This window comes from Pogona vitticeps, chromosome 1, assembly GCF_051106095.1.
Source record: "Pogona vitticeps strain Pit_001003342236 chromosome 1, PviZW2.1, whole genome shotgun sequence".
NCBI lineage: Eukaryota > Metazoa > Chordata > Lepidosauria > Squamata > Agamidae > Pogona > Pogona vitticeps.
In genome coordinates this window covers 206,997,524-207,015,297 of record NC_135783.1, presented here as the reverse complement: position 1 = coordinate 207,015,297, position 17,774 = coordinate 206,997,524, and positions in this window count along the sequence as shown.

Sequence of the window (17,774 nt, the reverse complement as noted above, 5' to 3'; positions counted from 1 at the left end):
AGAGAGATATGGTCTTTGAGATATCTTAGGCCCAAGCTGTTTAGGGCTTTTTAGATTAAAACCAGACTTTGAATTGGTAGCCAGTGGAGCTGCTGTAACAGGGAGGTTATGTGATCCTCGTAACCAGCCCCAGTCAGCAATCTGGCTACAGGATTTTGGACCCACTGAAGTTTTCAAACACATCAAGAGGCAGCCCCATATAGAGCATGTTACCGTGATCCAGCCGGGATGTAACTAAGGCATGTGTCACCTGTTCCTAGAGATTGATTGAATTTGATTGATTGAATTTCTCGTATACCACCCAATTAGTGACAAGTGCTACTCTGGGTGGTGTAGATAATAAACCCCACCCATCCCACCCACAACAAAACAATCAACAGATGATATTCAAAGTCTGACTGATACCAGACACTGATCTAGAGCTGAAAGGCTTCCTTGGATGTAGATGGAAAAGGAAGATAGAGTTGGGTATCATCTGCATATTTGTGACACCGAATCTCAAAGCTTCAAAAAAATTCTCCCAACGGTTGCATGTAGATGTTAAATAGCATAGGGGACAAAGCAGAGCCCTGAGGGACTCCACAAGCCAATGGCCAGGATGTCAAACAGGAGTCCTCCAGCACCACCTTCCGAGTCCTCCTTTTCAGGAAGGATCAGGGCCACTGCAAAACAGTGCCTCCCACTCCCACCCCAGACAGACAACTCAGAAAGATACCATGGTTGATGGTATTGGAATCCACTGAGAGTTCCAGCAGAACCAACAGGGACATCCTAGCCCGTCCAGTTTCTGGAGTAGGTTACCACCAAGGTGACCAGAGTGGTCTTCCTTACATCCAGGGACCCTGGTGAGAAGCCATGACCCACTCCAGCACCTTGCCCAAAATAAAAAACATTAGAGGCTGGCTAATAATTATGCAATTCAGTGGAATCTAAGAAGGACCTTTTCAGCAGTGGTCCTACTGTTGTCTTCTTTAAGCATGCTGGGATCCTATGCTGCAGCAAGGAGGCATTCACCTCCCACCCACTTGGCCAGTCCCTCTTTGGCAGCTTTTAGAAGCCAGTAGTCAGAGGGGGCCAGTAGACAAACGGTGGCCTTCACTTCTCCAAGGGTCCTGTCCACATCCTCAGGCTGCAAAACCTGAAACTTATCCATTTATATAGGACAAGCCATAGTTACATCTGTTACATCTACAGGACCTGTACTAACTACAGCATCTAATTCAGAATGGTTCCGAGCGATTTTGCCTTCAAAAGGCTGTGCAGTTTCCTCAGAGCGAGCTCTAGTGTGGTCTACATTCTCTTTCCGGGGACTGGCATGTAATAGACCCTTGACCACTTGAAAAAGTTCCACTGGCCAACTTTTTGCAGATCCGATAGTGGCAGAGAAGAATGACTTCTTAGCTGCCACCACTGCCCTGGAATAGGCCTTCCAATGGGCCCATGTTTGATCAGATTCACTCCATGCTTTCTGCCATTGTTGCTCTAGTCCCCATCCCACTGGTTTCATCACCACCAGCAAACCAGGGAGCCAGTTTGACTCTGTTTCGTGGGAGGGGACGCTTCGGAGCGATTGGGTCAACAACCCTGGCCATTTCTCCCTCCCGGAGATCAACCACGGCTTCAATAGAATCACCTGCCAAGGTGATAGGAAACTCCCCAAGAGCCATCAAGAAACCATTCGGGTTCATCAGCCTCCTGGGGTGGACCATTTAATTGGTCTTACAACCCTGCAGAGGCCACTGAGTTCCAGTGAGTCTAGACCCAGTCAGATGATGATCTGCCCATGACAATGGAACTACAGAGCTTGTCCACACCCGGATCACCAACATCTGCCCCAGTACAGAAAACCAGTTCTAAAGTGTGCCCCACACAGCATGAGTGGGGAGCAGATACTATTTGGGGGCAGAATCATGATTGCCATGGAGGACATGAAGTCCGGAGCCACTCCTGACAAGGGTGCCTCAGCGTGGATATCGAAGGCCCCCATCACACTAAGCCTAGGAGACTCCAACATCACCCTGGAGACCAGCTCAGTGAACTCAGAAAGGGAGACTGTTCGGGGGCAGGTTGGTTGGGCTCCCACTTTCAGATACACACATCCAAATCTGGAAAACTGAGGGACATGACACCTGGGGCGGGGGATGGAATCACAATAGACCACTGCAACTCCGCTTCCCAACCCCTCAGGTCTCGCCCGCTGCTGCATAGAAAACCCTGGTGAACAAAGCCGGGTGAGACGGACACCCCCAGCCTCATCCATCCAAGTCTCTGTGAGGCAAGCCAGATGGGCCTGCTAAACACAGGATCACATCCTGGATGGCTGTGGTTTTTCCCCATTGACCAACCTGGCATTTAGCACTTTCAACCTGATGCCAAGGCTGTCCATGTATTTAAATAATACTAAATACAGTACATAATGGTGTCCCTCAACCTATCTCCCCTAAGGGCTGCTGCATGACTCTGACCACGACTCCCCCTCTCATAAAAACCCATCCTTCCACAAGCAAAGTCCCAAGTTAACCGTTTCTCCACTGGTCTATAAAAGAAAGTAGGCAGTTCCTCTTCCTCATCAATTAATCCTTACAGTGATTGGCCTGGGGTTTCACTTTCTCTTCTGCCTTTTTTTAAATCTCTTTGCTGTCCCTTAACAGGTCCCAAACTTGAATCCTGTCAGAAGCTTAATGCAAGAAAGCTGAAATCTTTTAGGTAAGGGGAAGAGGGGCAGACAGCTCCTACTGAGCTAAACTGTTTCATACTCCTGCTGTTTCGCGCTTCTGTAACCGTAATACATGGCATTTATTTCAGACCAAAAAGATACTGTTGTCTTGAGGGTACATACTTAGAAATTCACCTCCCATTCCAAAGAAAAGGAGGACAGCTCAGAAACGGCTGCCAAAAGTAACTGCTACTTTAAAAAAAAAAAGCTGTGCCTTAAGGGAGAATAATTTTGCATATCATGTGGTGACCCAGAAATGAGTATGATTTCCCCGTCAGTGAGATAAACAACAAATTCTCTGTATCGTGAACAAGAGGCAGCCCTCTCCGGATTGTGCATGTGGGTCGAAAGAATCAAGTGGCATGTGTACACATAAATGAACTCCTAACCTCTTGGCTCCACTGAGACATAGTCCAGGGAAAACATTGCCACTTGATTCTTTTGTATATACACACAGTGGGACCCCCCTATCTGCGGGATCAGTATCTGCTGATTCACTTATTCACTGCCTGAAAATACAGTATTACATTTAAAAAACCCACCTGGAAATACATACTGTATTTATACGTACTGTACAATATTTCCAGTGTATTTACAGTGACTGGCCACTAGAGGGAGCCAGACACCATGCAATGTGCTGCTGCTGTACAAGGTTCCATATTTTTTGGCCTCTACAGGGTTGGGTGGCTTGTAATTGATTCCCCATGGCTACCACAGTCTTACACTGCATACACAAAATTAAAATTTGCAGACCTAAATACCGCACAAATAACACTGAAAAAAAATATGGTGATAAACAAACAATAATTATAACCATAAATACAAATCTAGATTTTTTTTAAAAAAAGTTGTTATTGATAGTATCCTGAGAGTTTGGTTTTCCGCTTTGCATACCAAAGAGATGTAATCGTAAATTTGGAAGTCCAGGTGTTCATTGTGATAAGTCTCCAGAATCACCCCACATAAAAAGAGTTCAAAAATGCAGTTGCTCCATATCAATATAAGAGGAGCAGGTCTTCTGTAAACCTAATGACTCTTAATTTAAGATGAAACCACCTTTAAATACTTTGCATTACAACTGGGATAGTTTACAATAATACTGTATACTGTTTCTGGGGAAATCCGTCTCTCTCTCCCATCTTGAGAGGGTTACAGCTAAGCTAAAAGGGAATAGGGGGCAGTGGATGATGCCCTAGCCCGTACTACTGAAGATGTCCTGGGGTTTTGATGGTGCAGAGTCCTAGCTCTATAACACTATTTATCCAAATTTTGGAAAAGTTACCTTTGGACAACAACTCCCAGAATCCTTTGACCAACATAGTCAGTGGCCATGCGGGCTGCAGAATTCCAGAAATTGTAGTTAGAGAAACTAGCTTTCCCAAGAAATGGGAGAATTCACAGAGTGGGAGAGGAATTTTTCTATTTCTTTTAAAGTGTTGCTGATGCATCTTGAAGGCTTTTTAAAAAACGTAATTCTAATAGAGACAACAAAAAAGTTTTACTGCCCCTCCATGGAGAAGCAGAGTATTTAATTTACCAGTATCCTGAAACAGCTATCTTCTTAAGCCATTTCATGGCAAATTGAAGCTGAAGGACCCAGGCCAAAAAAAAGTGTCACTTGAAATCCAATATGCCATTTGGTGCTATCTTTGCATCCAATGGCATATTGGACCTTTACCCAACCCCAAATGACCCTATTTAGCCTGCACTGGCCCACACCAAAAGAGTCTGGACAAATAAGCCCCTCCTCCCTCTCTCCTTCCCTTTCATAAGCCTCATGGCACAGTGGATAAACTGCAGTACTGCACTGAAGACTTTGCTCATGCCCAGAGTTCACTCCTGGGCCCAGGTATCTGTCTCAGGGTTGACATAACCTTTTATCCTTCTGAAGTCAGTAAATTGAATTGCTGGGGGAGGTGGCAATGTGTAGCCTTCCTAATTAAATTGCAAACCACACAGTGAGTCCTTTAAGCACAATGGGGTGATATATAAACAGCCCACTTCTTTCTTTCTTTCTTTCTTTCTTTCTTTCTTTCTTTCTTTCTTTCTTTCTTTCTTTCTCATCCATTTCATATACGAAGAGATTTGGTGCCTCATTCCAGGCAATGCGGACTATGCCTGGGCCTATTTTGGTCGAGATGGCCTATTAAGGAAGCAAACTGTCATGTGATGGTGATATGTGCTATGCAAAAAATGCTAATTATTTTTATGCTATTCATTCACTTCAAAAAGCAGGCCAGAGAGAAAAGCTCTTCTCTCTTCCTTTTAATGCCATCACATGGCTTGCTTTCTCATGACTGACTTAACGTTCTGATAAGGCTTCTGTCTTTTCCTCTCCTTCTCATCCCTTTCATCTCACCCACATGCCTTCAAACCTTCAGATCTTCAGACTGATGTTATAACAAACAACTCTATTATTGATTTGTTACCCTCTTTTAGTTTCCCTCTTCCTGCTGCCACCCTACTTCTTGGTCTTCCTGTGAATACATTCATGACTTTTAACAGGGCAGTCGACCCTTAAAACGCCTGAGCCCAAGCTGGAGGTGACAATAGCTTACCAGTTACGTTTTAATTGTCTGCATCTTAAAAGTGACAGGGAGGCAGGACAGGACTCCAGATGGCTGCAGGCGAAGGTGTGCGGGAGGACTGGGCTGGGGAACTGGAAGGTGTGTCCCTCTCCTGATTCAGTTCTCAATTCAAAAGTACAATGATGCCTCGCAAGACGAAATTAATTCGTTCTGCGAGTCATGTCGTGTTGTAAAAATTTTGTCTTGCAAAGTGTGGTACTAATGGTTGTGCAATTTAAAACCAACCAAAAAAAAAGGAAAAAATTCATCTTGCGAAGCACGGCCATAGAAAAATTCATCTTGCGAGTCACCCAAAAAATCACAAAATGCTTTCATCTTGCGAGTTTTTCGTTGTGTGAGGCATTTGTCTTGCGAGGCATCACTGTAAAGGGGAGAGGATAAGAAGGGATATATCCAGGTGTCACCTCTGGGATTTTAAACAGAACAAGGTTTAAACAAAAGAAATGGGGGACAGAGAGTAAAGTGAAGTGCTGGGAGGTGCAGCAGTGTGATGGAACCCACCAGAGCACACTGAGGAAAAAGTACACAATAACCTCCAAATAGTTGCCTCTCAAATCCATGGACAGCTTTATGGTTAGGCAGAGTCGAGGCAAAAAAACACCTCAAGCAACAGGTTCTAGGTATTACGGGAAAGGGCAGAAAATGCTTACTTCGCAGGTGGTGATTGTATTGCTGCTGCCCGGGATGAAGAGAGGCGCTTGAGGGATTTTTGGCCTCATGTGCCAAAATAATTTCCCTGGGTTTTGGGTAGATGCCCTTTAATTTGGGTGGCTGCCTCAGGCAGCAAAATGTTTTGGGACAGTTCTGCTCCAGAAGCCATCGTGAAGCCGCTTGTAGGCACACTGGGGATGTGAAAAAGACAGCAAGCTGTATTCACCCTGTGTTCAAACGAGTTGTAGAGGCTTCTTGCATTTTATTCCAAAATAGTAGGCCCCTTAAGTCTGTGGCTGGGGAGGAATCATAAGGAAAATGAGACCAGCTGATACAGCCCGTCCCAGGTTGCTTGTCAGAGCTCCCTTCTCTTTTGACACCCCATGAGAGCACCAGGCAGCTTGGAATGGCTTTCTGAACACCGATCCGACATCCTTTTTCCACCCCAGAGCACTAGAGGGCAACATTTGCTTTCTTTCCATCCTCATCAGCAAGTTTTCTCTTAAAAAAAAGATCCCACATGTCTAATATCATCTTTATTTTACTTCACACCTACATTTCATCATCAACATAATCCCCTACATGACAAATTCAAAAGACCTGGATCTTTGCTAAGTCTTTGCAGGGTATAGGCTTTCCAAATATCCTAAAGAAATGAATATCAATGGAGTGAATGTTAAATGCTGCTACTGAGACCAGGATTTCAGAATTATGTGGTCATTTTATAGTCAAAACATGGCACAGTGATACATCTCTGTATTTTTACTAACTTACAGGACAATCCTTAAGACGGTCTCAGAACATTACAAGGTCAGAGCACATAAAATTGTGTGCTTATTTAGTGGATTCCTCTAAGCCAGGAGGAACAAAGGAAACCAAGTGGTGTCCTGCACCACCCTTTCCATTTAAAAATAAAACCCTCCCACATTGAGGAGTGGCAGAGACTGAGTATGTGCCAGGCAGCCTTAAAAGATGCATGGTATTTAGGACATTGGAAATAACAGTGGTGAGTACCACACTTTAAGAAAGACATTAACAACTTAGGCTTTGTTCCAGAGAAGAGCCACCAGGATTATTATAAAGTGTCTACAATCTCATGTCCAATAGGGAATGATTAACAGTTGAAACTACTAGTCCTGGAGAAGAAGTGTTGAAAGAGATGCACAGCAGTGGTTTTAAAAATCTAATAAATAAATAAAATTAAGCTCAGTGTTCAACTGGCAGTCACTGGGGATACAGGCAATAAATTTTGCCCTCTGCATTCCGTGATGTCATATCTTCCCTTGGTCTTTTCCTTTTCAGGCTCAGCATGAGTTCCAGATTATTTTTTCATCTAAATTATAACTCTTGACTCTAAAGGTCGCTTCCCTCTTGTGAGAAAAGGAAGATTTGTAATATTGAGGCTAAGCAAGCCCCTTTGGTAGCTTAAAATAATTCCCACACCTTACTTTTTGGAATCCCATCATAATGACAAAAACACTCCTGGATAATCATATCCAGCTTTATGTCCGAGTGCAGAGAATATACGCCCTGAATGGCTACTACACCGTTGTTCACTGTGTTTCGGTTGTTAGTAAGAAGGCTAGACTTTGGTGGATATCTTTGCTGAACCTTTTTGTGCTGGGTGGGAGAGATTTCTCGATCTTTATGTGACTTTTAAAAACTTGATACTTGTGTAACATGCATGGTTTTTTTTAAATGAACATGTTATGTATATGCATCCACTTGCATGCCCGCATGTGCGCGCGCATGTGTGTGTGTGTCTCTGGTAAATCTTGCTCTCAAACTCAAGATCTCAAGGACATCAGGAAGCTGCCCAATGGTGAGTCAGATCTTTGGTCCATGTAGTCCAGCACTGCTAACTCTGCCAGGTTCTCTTTAGAATTTCAGACAGGATTCTCTCCGAGCCATACCGGGAGGTGATCTCCCAGTTAAGTACTAACCAGGTCCAAACCTTACTTAATCTCCAAAATCAAAGGAGCTCAAATGTGTTCATGATAATATGTTTGCATCTTCAGAATACTGTATAGGGCAATATGTAATAAGAGAAAAGGCAGTAGACATAGGACCATGTTATCCATATGGAGGCCCTTATATAGCTACCAGTATTTCTGGATATATGGAGTCTCCCCACTCAGCGGCTCAAGCCGGACTACGTCTGCGATTGGCACGATGTCGCCACCATTGGACGTGCACACGGCTAGGAGCCCAGTGAGTGGACCGGACTGGTTCTCGGGAGCGAGAATGGACTGCCGTGGCACCTGTGCTGCCGAGCTTCATATTCGTAACCCCCACGATATGAATACGAAGCTCCCGTGTCTAGTCAAAATCTGAACAACAATCTGTCAAAAAAATATAGTCAATGAAATAATGGCATATTTCATTGGCATTGTCCTAGAGCTTTGTCTAATGAATTGGGGGGGGGCACAGAGGAGCTCGGAGCAATGGGATCCCAAAGACATCCCTCTCTTCAGTTGCAAGCAACTCGGGCCTGATGTATTTAACAGTTGTGGCCTTTGTCTTCCATACTTTGGATTAACAGGAGTTGCCTTTCTATAGTTATTCAAAGCATGGGCACTCCAGATATATTCAGGGGCTTGTGCCTTCCTGATAATTGTGCAGGCAATTGTTACCACAGTTGTTACCACAAAGTAACCAAAACCTGGCCAATTTAAAGGCCTGCTTGGAAATATCCCGTAGTCCTTCCCCACCCCCAGACTGAGCATTTTGTGCTCTCTTTGATTCTGAATTCCCACCTCAATTATCCTTTGGGAATAGAATTTAAGGAAGTTACTTTTGGGGCTACAGTTTCCAGAATCCTCCAGCCAGTGTGACTATAGCATTCTGGGAGCTATAGTCCAAAGAAGTTACTTCTCTGATCTGTGTTTGGGAGCATGGCTTTGTAATGCTTAAGTTAGCTGATTCCCAATTCAGGTTATGTGTCAAGAATGAATCTTCTATTTAACTCCACCTACTTATATACCCAGAGTTGTTGCCTCTGTTGTGTTCTTGTCTGAGCCCTGCAGCTATTCCTGAGTCTAAGGCCTTCACAACACTGCCTTGTCATTGGGATTCCAAGCACCCTCCCCGTTCCTTGTTTGGCAAACCAGAATTCCTTGCCTTCGTCTTCTCTCAATGCTATTACAAACCATATGGAAATAGTCTTCCAGCTCAAACTGTGGAGTTGTGCACTAATCTATATTTCTTTTCTAGACCTGGGAAGTAACTACAAGTAAGTAATGAGTAACTTATTGTTATTGTGCTTTTTTAAAAAAAAATAACTTCACTCCTTTTGTGTTATAGCTGTATCTCAGTTCTGTTACTTTTATCAACCCACAGGGCATGAGGCCTCACTGCGTAGGTATATTTTGTACTACAGTTCCATTTGAACAAGAAAGCAAAGAGCTACAGTGGGGTCTTGACTTAAGAACGGCTTGAGTTAAGAACATTTTGACTTAAGAACCACTCTCATAGGAAAATATTGACTTGACTTACATACTTTGATTTGAGTTAAGAACTGAAAAAAAAACCACGTGGGAGGCAGGTAAAGTGCAAAATTTGAACTTTGAGTTAACTGTTGGCCAGTGAAAAGGGCGCCTGTCTGCTTCCTCACTCCTCCCAGCGTTTACAGAGTGGATTGGGAGACAGTCTTTGGACTGCCTGGTACTGTCCTGCCTGGGCTGTATTTTCCCTGCCTTCCCTGAACCTTTCTTGACCTAAGAAAAAAAGAAACAAAATATCCCCCTCTAGTGGTCGAAGGCAGAATAGCAGCTTCCCATTAGTTTCTATGGACGGAAAAGAGCAGATACGGATCAAATGGTTTTCAATGCATTCCTATGGGAAATGCAGATTTGACCTGAGAACTTTTTGACTTGAGAACCGCCTTCCAATATGGATTAAGTTCTCAAGTCAAGACCCCACTGTACTTTTGAAAACAGTACCTAGCTACTTTTTCCTGGGCACTGGAGCTGGAAATGACACAAATATATTTGTACAAGTAACGCTCCAAGTTCTGCTTGTTTTTGTAAATATTGATGGCCAACATAAACTTTTTATGTTGTAAGTAACCTAAAGCTTTGTCAATGCTGTTGAATTCATTCCTCCGCTCCCTAGGATAGGTTTATGTTTGCATAATGTGTACAGTCTGCATGTGGCTCTACCAGATCACTCAGGTTTTGTTATCTCGGCAAGAGAGATCCAAAGGGACTAGCAAATACAGCCAAGGGGCACCTTGAAGACTAACCAATGAGATTTGGTACAAGCTTTCACAGACTGTAGCCCACTCCACCAGAAGCAGTCAGTGTCACCTTGGCAGGTAGATATTTATACAAACACGGGGAGGAAGGGAATATGACATGTAGTGGAAAAGCGAAGGGCCCAGTGTGGTCCTTAAAAGCATCCTTAGTGCAAGGGAGGGGTAGGGGGTGCCAGACAGGACTCTTTAACGGTTTGTTGTTCAAAGAGCCTTGGTGGATGGCAAGGACATCCAAGCACAGATGAGCAGATTAATGCAAGTAGGATGGAGGGAAAGTATAGAGTGTGGTTGAGAAGTTAGAAGGAATGCAAAAATCATAAGGAGAGAGCATTGTCCAGGCAGTTATCGTTCAGACATGCAGACGTTGGGTAGCAGTGCAGTTAATCAGCTCACCTGCATGGGTGAGCTGATTCACATACCTACAGAGATAAAAAGCACCTAACACAGATTCCCTGCTGTGGCTCCTTAATTTTTAATTTTATCGCTTTCCCCTAGTCCTCCACTCCTTCTCTCCCCGGTGTTCTTTTTTCTTTGGATCCTCCTCTCCCTCCCTTCCCCTCCCTCCTTGCTGTACTTCCACCCACCTAATTTCTAAAGCTGCTGTTTCTTCGGAAGGTTCTGTGCTCTGCTGTCAACATTAAAACGATTCTGCTTCCTGTCTCCCAACACAGTAACTTGCTCCCTTACTCCAAACCCCTACTAATTAGTCACAGGTATATTTTTTCATTCTTCTGCAGGCTCCACAAGGAAGATCCCCACCAGTGAATGCCTCTAGCAGCAGTATGTAACAAGGAACTGTTATTTTTCCCAGCTATCCTGCATGTAGATTTTTTAAAAAAATCATCATTATTATTACCTTATAGGGGAATCTGCATCAACAGTCAGCCCAATTCGAGTACTCTTTTACTAAACAAAATTAGTTAGTGACTGGAATAATTCATTATGATCCCAGGTGTGTTGGCATTGTATACTTAAAAACAGCATTGCCAGTTGGATCTGCAGCATTCTCTTAGATAAGAATAACTTCTGAGTTAATACAGAGTGAATGCCTAGGGCCATGGAGGTGCTGTCTTTTAAACTTCATTATCTTGCTGCGATTTCTCAGATAGTATTTGACAGGGATGTCTGGTGCTCTCGGAAATCACAGAGCGGCCAAAGCCGAGACACATGATGATGGCCCACAAAGACTTCCCAACTGGTCCCAGTAAAGGGGGATATGTTCAATAGCATAGCCATATGGCTTCAGAATAGCTTAGGGCAGCTACGCACGAACAGTGGCAGTGAACATGGACTACTTTCTCCGGAATAAGAACTAAATCTGCACAGGAGTTTTTAAGACTACAGCTCCCAGAAGCCTTTTAAGACTAGATCTGTGGTTTTTAAATAATATCGTCATACTGTGGTTTGAAATATTCATCGGTAAAGAAAGGCAAGATAAAAATCAACTATATGATATATATTTTTTCTGGACGTTGTAGTCCAATGCACAGATCTGCACACCTATGAGAAGTCAGTGCCTTCACTGTGTGGCACAAACAGTCCTAAGTACCAACATGGCCCTTAAAAGACAGTACCGTAGAGCTGCAAGCCCACTGTGTTACGATATTATCCAAGAACTCCAGTTGCTTCAGTGTGGGTGGGTCACCAGATTGTATATGTTGGAACAAATAAGCTCTTGATTGAGGAAAACAATTATTTATATATTTAATACACCATGCTTGAAGGGCAATTTATGGGGAAAATAAAATAAATACAAACCCAGATTTACAACAAAAGCAGCAGCCAAACATTTATTAGCGTACGGAAAGCTGTGGAGGATAGCAATTTTGCCTGGCACCGGAGAGATAAGATGTAGGTCTCCAGCAAGATTCCTTTGGAAGGGCACTCGAAAGCAGAGTTGCATTTGGGCAAGGCCTGTCTTTAGTCTGCATCACCCACCTCAGTTCAGAGGTTAGGAGGGGGGCCTCTGAGGAAACTTAGCACAACCTGATCTAGCAACTTTTGTCAGTGTCTGTGTTCAAGACACTTTGTGCAGAATCAAGCATGAGGTTGTAGCCTTAATCAATATCCTATGTAGGTCACTACATATATGCCATCAAGCCACTTCTGTGTTTGTTACAGTGACTTTAATAGGGTTTTCACAGTGTGTGACATGTTCAAGGAGTGGTTTACCATTGCCACCTTCTAAGGAGTTTCAGTGGCTTAGCAGGGATTTGAACCCAGGTTTCCTGAGACCAGCCCAGCACTCTAGCCACTGCCCCACACTGGTTCTCAAACCTAGTACTCAAGCATGGAATTGGAGAATGCAGGATGTGTGCATACGCTGGATCCTGCTGCCAGTGTCTTACAATTACAAAGAAAAATGAAAAAAAAAAAGATGACCACAAAAAAGCTACGCTGTAAACAAGATTTCAATATATCTGACAATGGAATCAAAGATAGGAAAAGTACTTTTTTTTAAACTACAATTTCCAGAATTGCCTAATCTTGAGCAACCATGTTGACAAGGATACTCTGGAGTCTGACCTGTGAAAAAGCAATTTACAGTCCAGAAATTTACCCTTTTACTACAACTCCCAGAATCCCGCAGTCATCATAGTCACTGGCTTTGCTAGTAGGGGCATTGTAGGCATTGTAATTTGAAACAATAACATTTTTGATCTATGTATGAACTATAAAGTATACACGAGATGGGATTTTTTTAGAAGAGGTAGCCATCTCAATAGAAGAGAAGACTCCCTGGAAAAGACCCTGATGTTGGGAAAGTGTGAAGGCAAGAGGAGAAGGGGACGACAGAGGATGAGATGGCTGGACAGTATTGTCGAAGCTAGCAACATGAATTTGACCCAACTCCTGGAGGCAGTGGAAGACAAGAGGGCCTGGTGTGCTCTGGTCTGTGGGGTCACAAAGAGTCGGACACAACTTAATGACTAAACAACAACAACAACAGCCGTGTTATTCTGTGCTAGCATGTCAGGCAAAGCCAAAACCAAAATAAGAAAAAAATGTGGCACCTTTAAGACTAAATGCTGTACTGTTTTAATGTGAGCTTCCGTAGAAAAGTGAAGAAGAAGTGGACTTGTCCATAAAAGCTCACATTAAAATATAGCAGTTAGTCTTCAAGGTGCCACAATGTTCTTTTCTTCTTTATTCTTTTAAATTTTTGTTTTGTTTTTGCTTGAGTTGGGATTTTTGAAGCTATAGAAAGGCTGCAAGCCTATGCCCATGTCGCCCATGTAGCATAACAGGATGAAATTTAGTAACAGAGTCCTGTAAACTCTTATCTCTCTGTGTTATCCCATTAAGCAATGTGACATACTGTAACACCCTGTGAGGAAGAGAAACAGCAGTGGGCTGAGAGGAGCAACCATCTTGGTAGTCTCTCTCTCTGTGTCTCTCTAATTCTCTCTCTCAGTCTCTCACACACAAATAACATCAATTTTCCCAGTTATCCTGGAAGAATGAGATTAAGCCAGAAGCAGATTGCTTCTGTCCTTCTGATTCATCCCCCCTGGAAGGTTTGTAGACTCCCATAGGTTTTGTCATGAGGAAGCCATCAGTTGCTCTGGGACGGGGGGCACTCTTTAATTTTTAAAAATCACTGGGATGACTTTACTGTTGGCAGCCATTTTGGGACATCAAAGACTTTCCTACCACCTCACAGCCCCCCTTGGCTTTCCCATGATGCTTTCCCATGATGGATGCCATGGACCCCTCTGAACCTTCAGAGGTGGGGCGTGTTGATTTCTGGAAAAAAAAATCACTGCCATTGAGATAACATTATCAGCCTTACACACAATATAGCTGCAGAAACAGGATTTCAGTCATTCACTCCGAAAGAGGTGTAATGGTGGTAGGAGTGTTTAATGGTATGACAAATATGTGACTGCGTGTGTACACACACAAATCCAGTTAGCACTGGCTGCTGATCCATTTCCAGGCTGGGTCTAACCTATAGTTAGATAAAAGTGCTGGTTCTAACCTATAGAGCCCTAAATGGCTTCATAGATATGAAGGGTTGTGAGATCCAAATAAATGGGTGTGAGATATTTAGATATTTTCAAGAATAAACTCTCTCCAGAAGCTAGAATAATTAACCTAAGGTCCTTGTACTTTGAGTACATCGAAGGCTTATCAGAGAAGACAGTAATGCTAAGAAAAGTTGAAAGAAGCTAGGAAAAAAAAATCAAGACCCAACATCAGATTGATTGACTCAGCGAAAAATAGAGGCAGAACCTCGGGTTTCCGTGACCTGAGAAGAGCTTTTAACAACAGGACCTTTCAGAGGTTATTAATTCAAAGGGTTGCCATCTGTCAAAAATAACTTGACGGCTCATAACAATTATTTTCAAAGCAGAAATAATTTGCTAGTTTGTATTTGAGAATACAGAATACAAAGAATTGATAAGAATTGTTTTTTTTTAAAAAAAAAACCCTAAATAGATACCAAAACATTGAAGCTCTTTGAATGGAGCTGTCAAAAATAATACCCATGTAGCAGTTGCGAAGGAAGCTGATTCTAAAGTTTCCCCAGGAACAATTCTGCTTGCCACTGGGCCTTCCTCCAATGGCAAAGATAGCACTGAAAAATTACAGGCTCTTCCTACACAGCCTTCTTTTCTTAGCAACCAGATCCAGGCTCCACATTAATCAGTTCTAACTTTGCTCAGATTGTTTCCCACGCAAGGCTTTCTCAAATTTGCTGAGGACTGAAATGAAATCGAAACTGCTATTAAAAACCTATTGCATAATCCCTTGTTTGGAGATACGTATTATTTGTCAAATAAGGCAGGATTGCACTGTGTTAGCATCGAAAGATTCCTAATCCAGTGGTGGTCTGAACAGAATCTGGACTTTTTAAAAAAAGCAGTTTTACAACATTGGCTGTTTGATACCTCGAAAGCATGTGCTTAAGTTTCCATTGAAACCAGTGGGATGCATAGAGCAACTGGAAGGTAAGTCCCGTGCCAGTGTTTGGCTTGCACATTTTAAAGCTAAAACCAGAGAGTGTGCATGCAAGCCTTTCCCCACCACCCGAGGTCCTGCATACACTGCTTTCCCAGTTTACCACCTGAAGCAGCAGAGGGAGCTTCTGCTTGTTGAAACATCAGCACAATCCTGTATGCAGTCAAGAATATGGATAAAATGGGGCTCCGGATTTTTGGCTCTTGCCTTTCCATTGGACCATTTCAGCAATGTGGAGAGGGGGGATCTGCTGCTTGGGTAACAGCCTATCCTCCATATTACTTTACCCAGGCTTCATGCTCTGGAGAGGACACTCCTCGATACAGAACATGTTACCATATTCTCTTGAGACTGAAGGATGCCTTTGAGTTATGATCAATATATACGATATGTGTGCATGCATGCCATAGAACTCTTTTTGCTGCCTTTGTTCTCAGGAAAAGACACAACAAAATAAAAATAAGCCACCTATGTTTTGATCCATCAGGGTTTCTGCCAATGTTTTACTACCACAAAATAATAGTTAGCCTTTTGCTCACATCGGCATCCTACGTAATATAGGCGGTAGGGAACATACCCTGCTGCCTGGCCCTAATGACCTAAAGACCTAAGTTCGTTTCGTTATATTCTGAATTTATTTAAGCTCTGTCAGTAACACCCATTTGTAGATCAGGTATAAATGCCTCATTTCTTTAAAAAGGAAAAGAAATGTCCATATGAAAAGAATTATTTGTGTGTTATTCCATTGAGGAAAAAAAAAAAGAAACACACCAATGATTTGGAGCCGTTGACTGCAAAGCTAGGGTTTGGGAATTTGTCACCCTAATGTCCCTTACACTGCAGAAGAGCCAGCCTGGGCCACCTTGAGCAAGCTGCTTTGTTCCAGAGTGTCCCCAGAGGAAGGAAATGGTAACTCACTTCTGAAGACTATGCCTTAAAAAAACCATGGAAAGGGTTGCTATAAATCAGAACCAGCTTAACAGCAATTAGGAGTGCCAAGGTAGTGTAGAGCAGTGGTCCCCAACCTTGGGCCTCCAGATGTTCTTGGACTACAACTCCCAGAAGCCTTCACCACCACCTCTGCTGACCAGGATTTCTGGGAGTTGAAGTCCAAGAACATCTGGAGGCCCAAAGTTGGGGACCTCTGGTGTAGAGAACAGAATATAAGACTGGGACTCAGGACACTTGGGTTCAAATCCCCACTTCGCCATGGAAACTGGGGTGGTGGCATTACTGTTAAAACCATTCCTTAAACATCTCCCATGCCTTGGAAACCATATTAGGGTTTCATCCTTCGGTGCAGACTAGAATCCAGATCCCCTGTTTCCACTCCAGCAATCTAACCACTACACTGGCTCTCTTTAGGTGGGAATTTGGACCCTTTATTGATGCTATCTGATATTTTATGAAGAGTCCGATCCTGACTGAATGTATGGCTATATCATTTTTAAAGAAATACTCAGGCTACAATCCATGGTCCAGTTTCCCGGGACCAAGCTCTCTGAGTGGTGCAGGGTTTGCTTCTGAGTAAATGTGCCTTTGCCGGTTTCCATTGTTGGATTGCCAGCTTGCAGGGTTTTATAAAGTTTTTAAAATAAGAGCTAGAGGAAGTGCTGCTAATATTTTAAGTTTCAGCTGTGGCAGATATTTTACAATGTGAGCAAATCTGCAGTAAGTGCACAATCACAGGGTGTGAGCCCCTGGAGGTGCCTCCACTTGAACTTAAATTTCTCTTAAGTCACAGGGTTCAAAGGCCAAAAATTAACAGGCTCTAGAACAGGATCTAGAGCAATCTCCAAACCTTTTACAGTGAGGGGGCCACATCAGATATTTTCAAAGTTTTTGATGGCCAAAGGAACAGGAATGTGTTTGTACGTGCACGTGTAGGTACAGCCATACACACGCACATATGAGCACATGAATGCACACACGTCTGCCCCTGCATTTGATCGCATGCACCCCCTCTGCATGGACGCACGCATGTGTGCTGTCCGCACACATGCACACACACACATTCACACCTCCGCCTGCCCCCCACAGATGCAAACCCGCAATTGCACCCCCATGCCTGCACGCATGCATGCCGTCCGCACGCATACACACATGCATGTATCCCCCGCCTGCCCCCTCTAAAGATACCCACCTGCATGGACACATGTCTGCAGCCCCCACTCACATGCGCACACACCCCCTACCCGCCCCCATGCATGCATGCATGCATCCCCCCATGCGTGCATGGGTTGAAGGCAACAGGCCGGACAAAATGGCAACGCAGGCTGTAGTTGTGGGACCCCTGATCTAGAGGATACCAGATCCAGCAGATACCAAACAATGCTTAGTTTAAAATATTTGTTTGTTTATTTCATAAAGTTGCATACCCTCCAGTTAGTGCTGGACACTACTCTGGGAGATTCACATCAAAAGAATGCAAAGTAATTTTATTTATTTATTTATTTATTTATTTATTTATTTATTTATTTATTTATTTATTTGGTTAGTTAGTTAGTTAGTTAGTTAGTTAGTTAGTTAGTTAGTTAGTTGGTATCCCATTCCCATTAGTGTCACAGCACTACTCTTGGTGGGTTACAACTCATAAAAT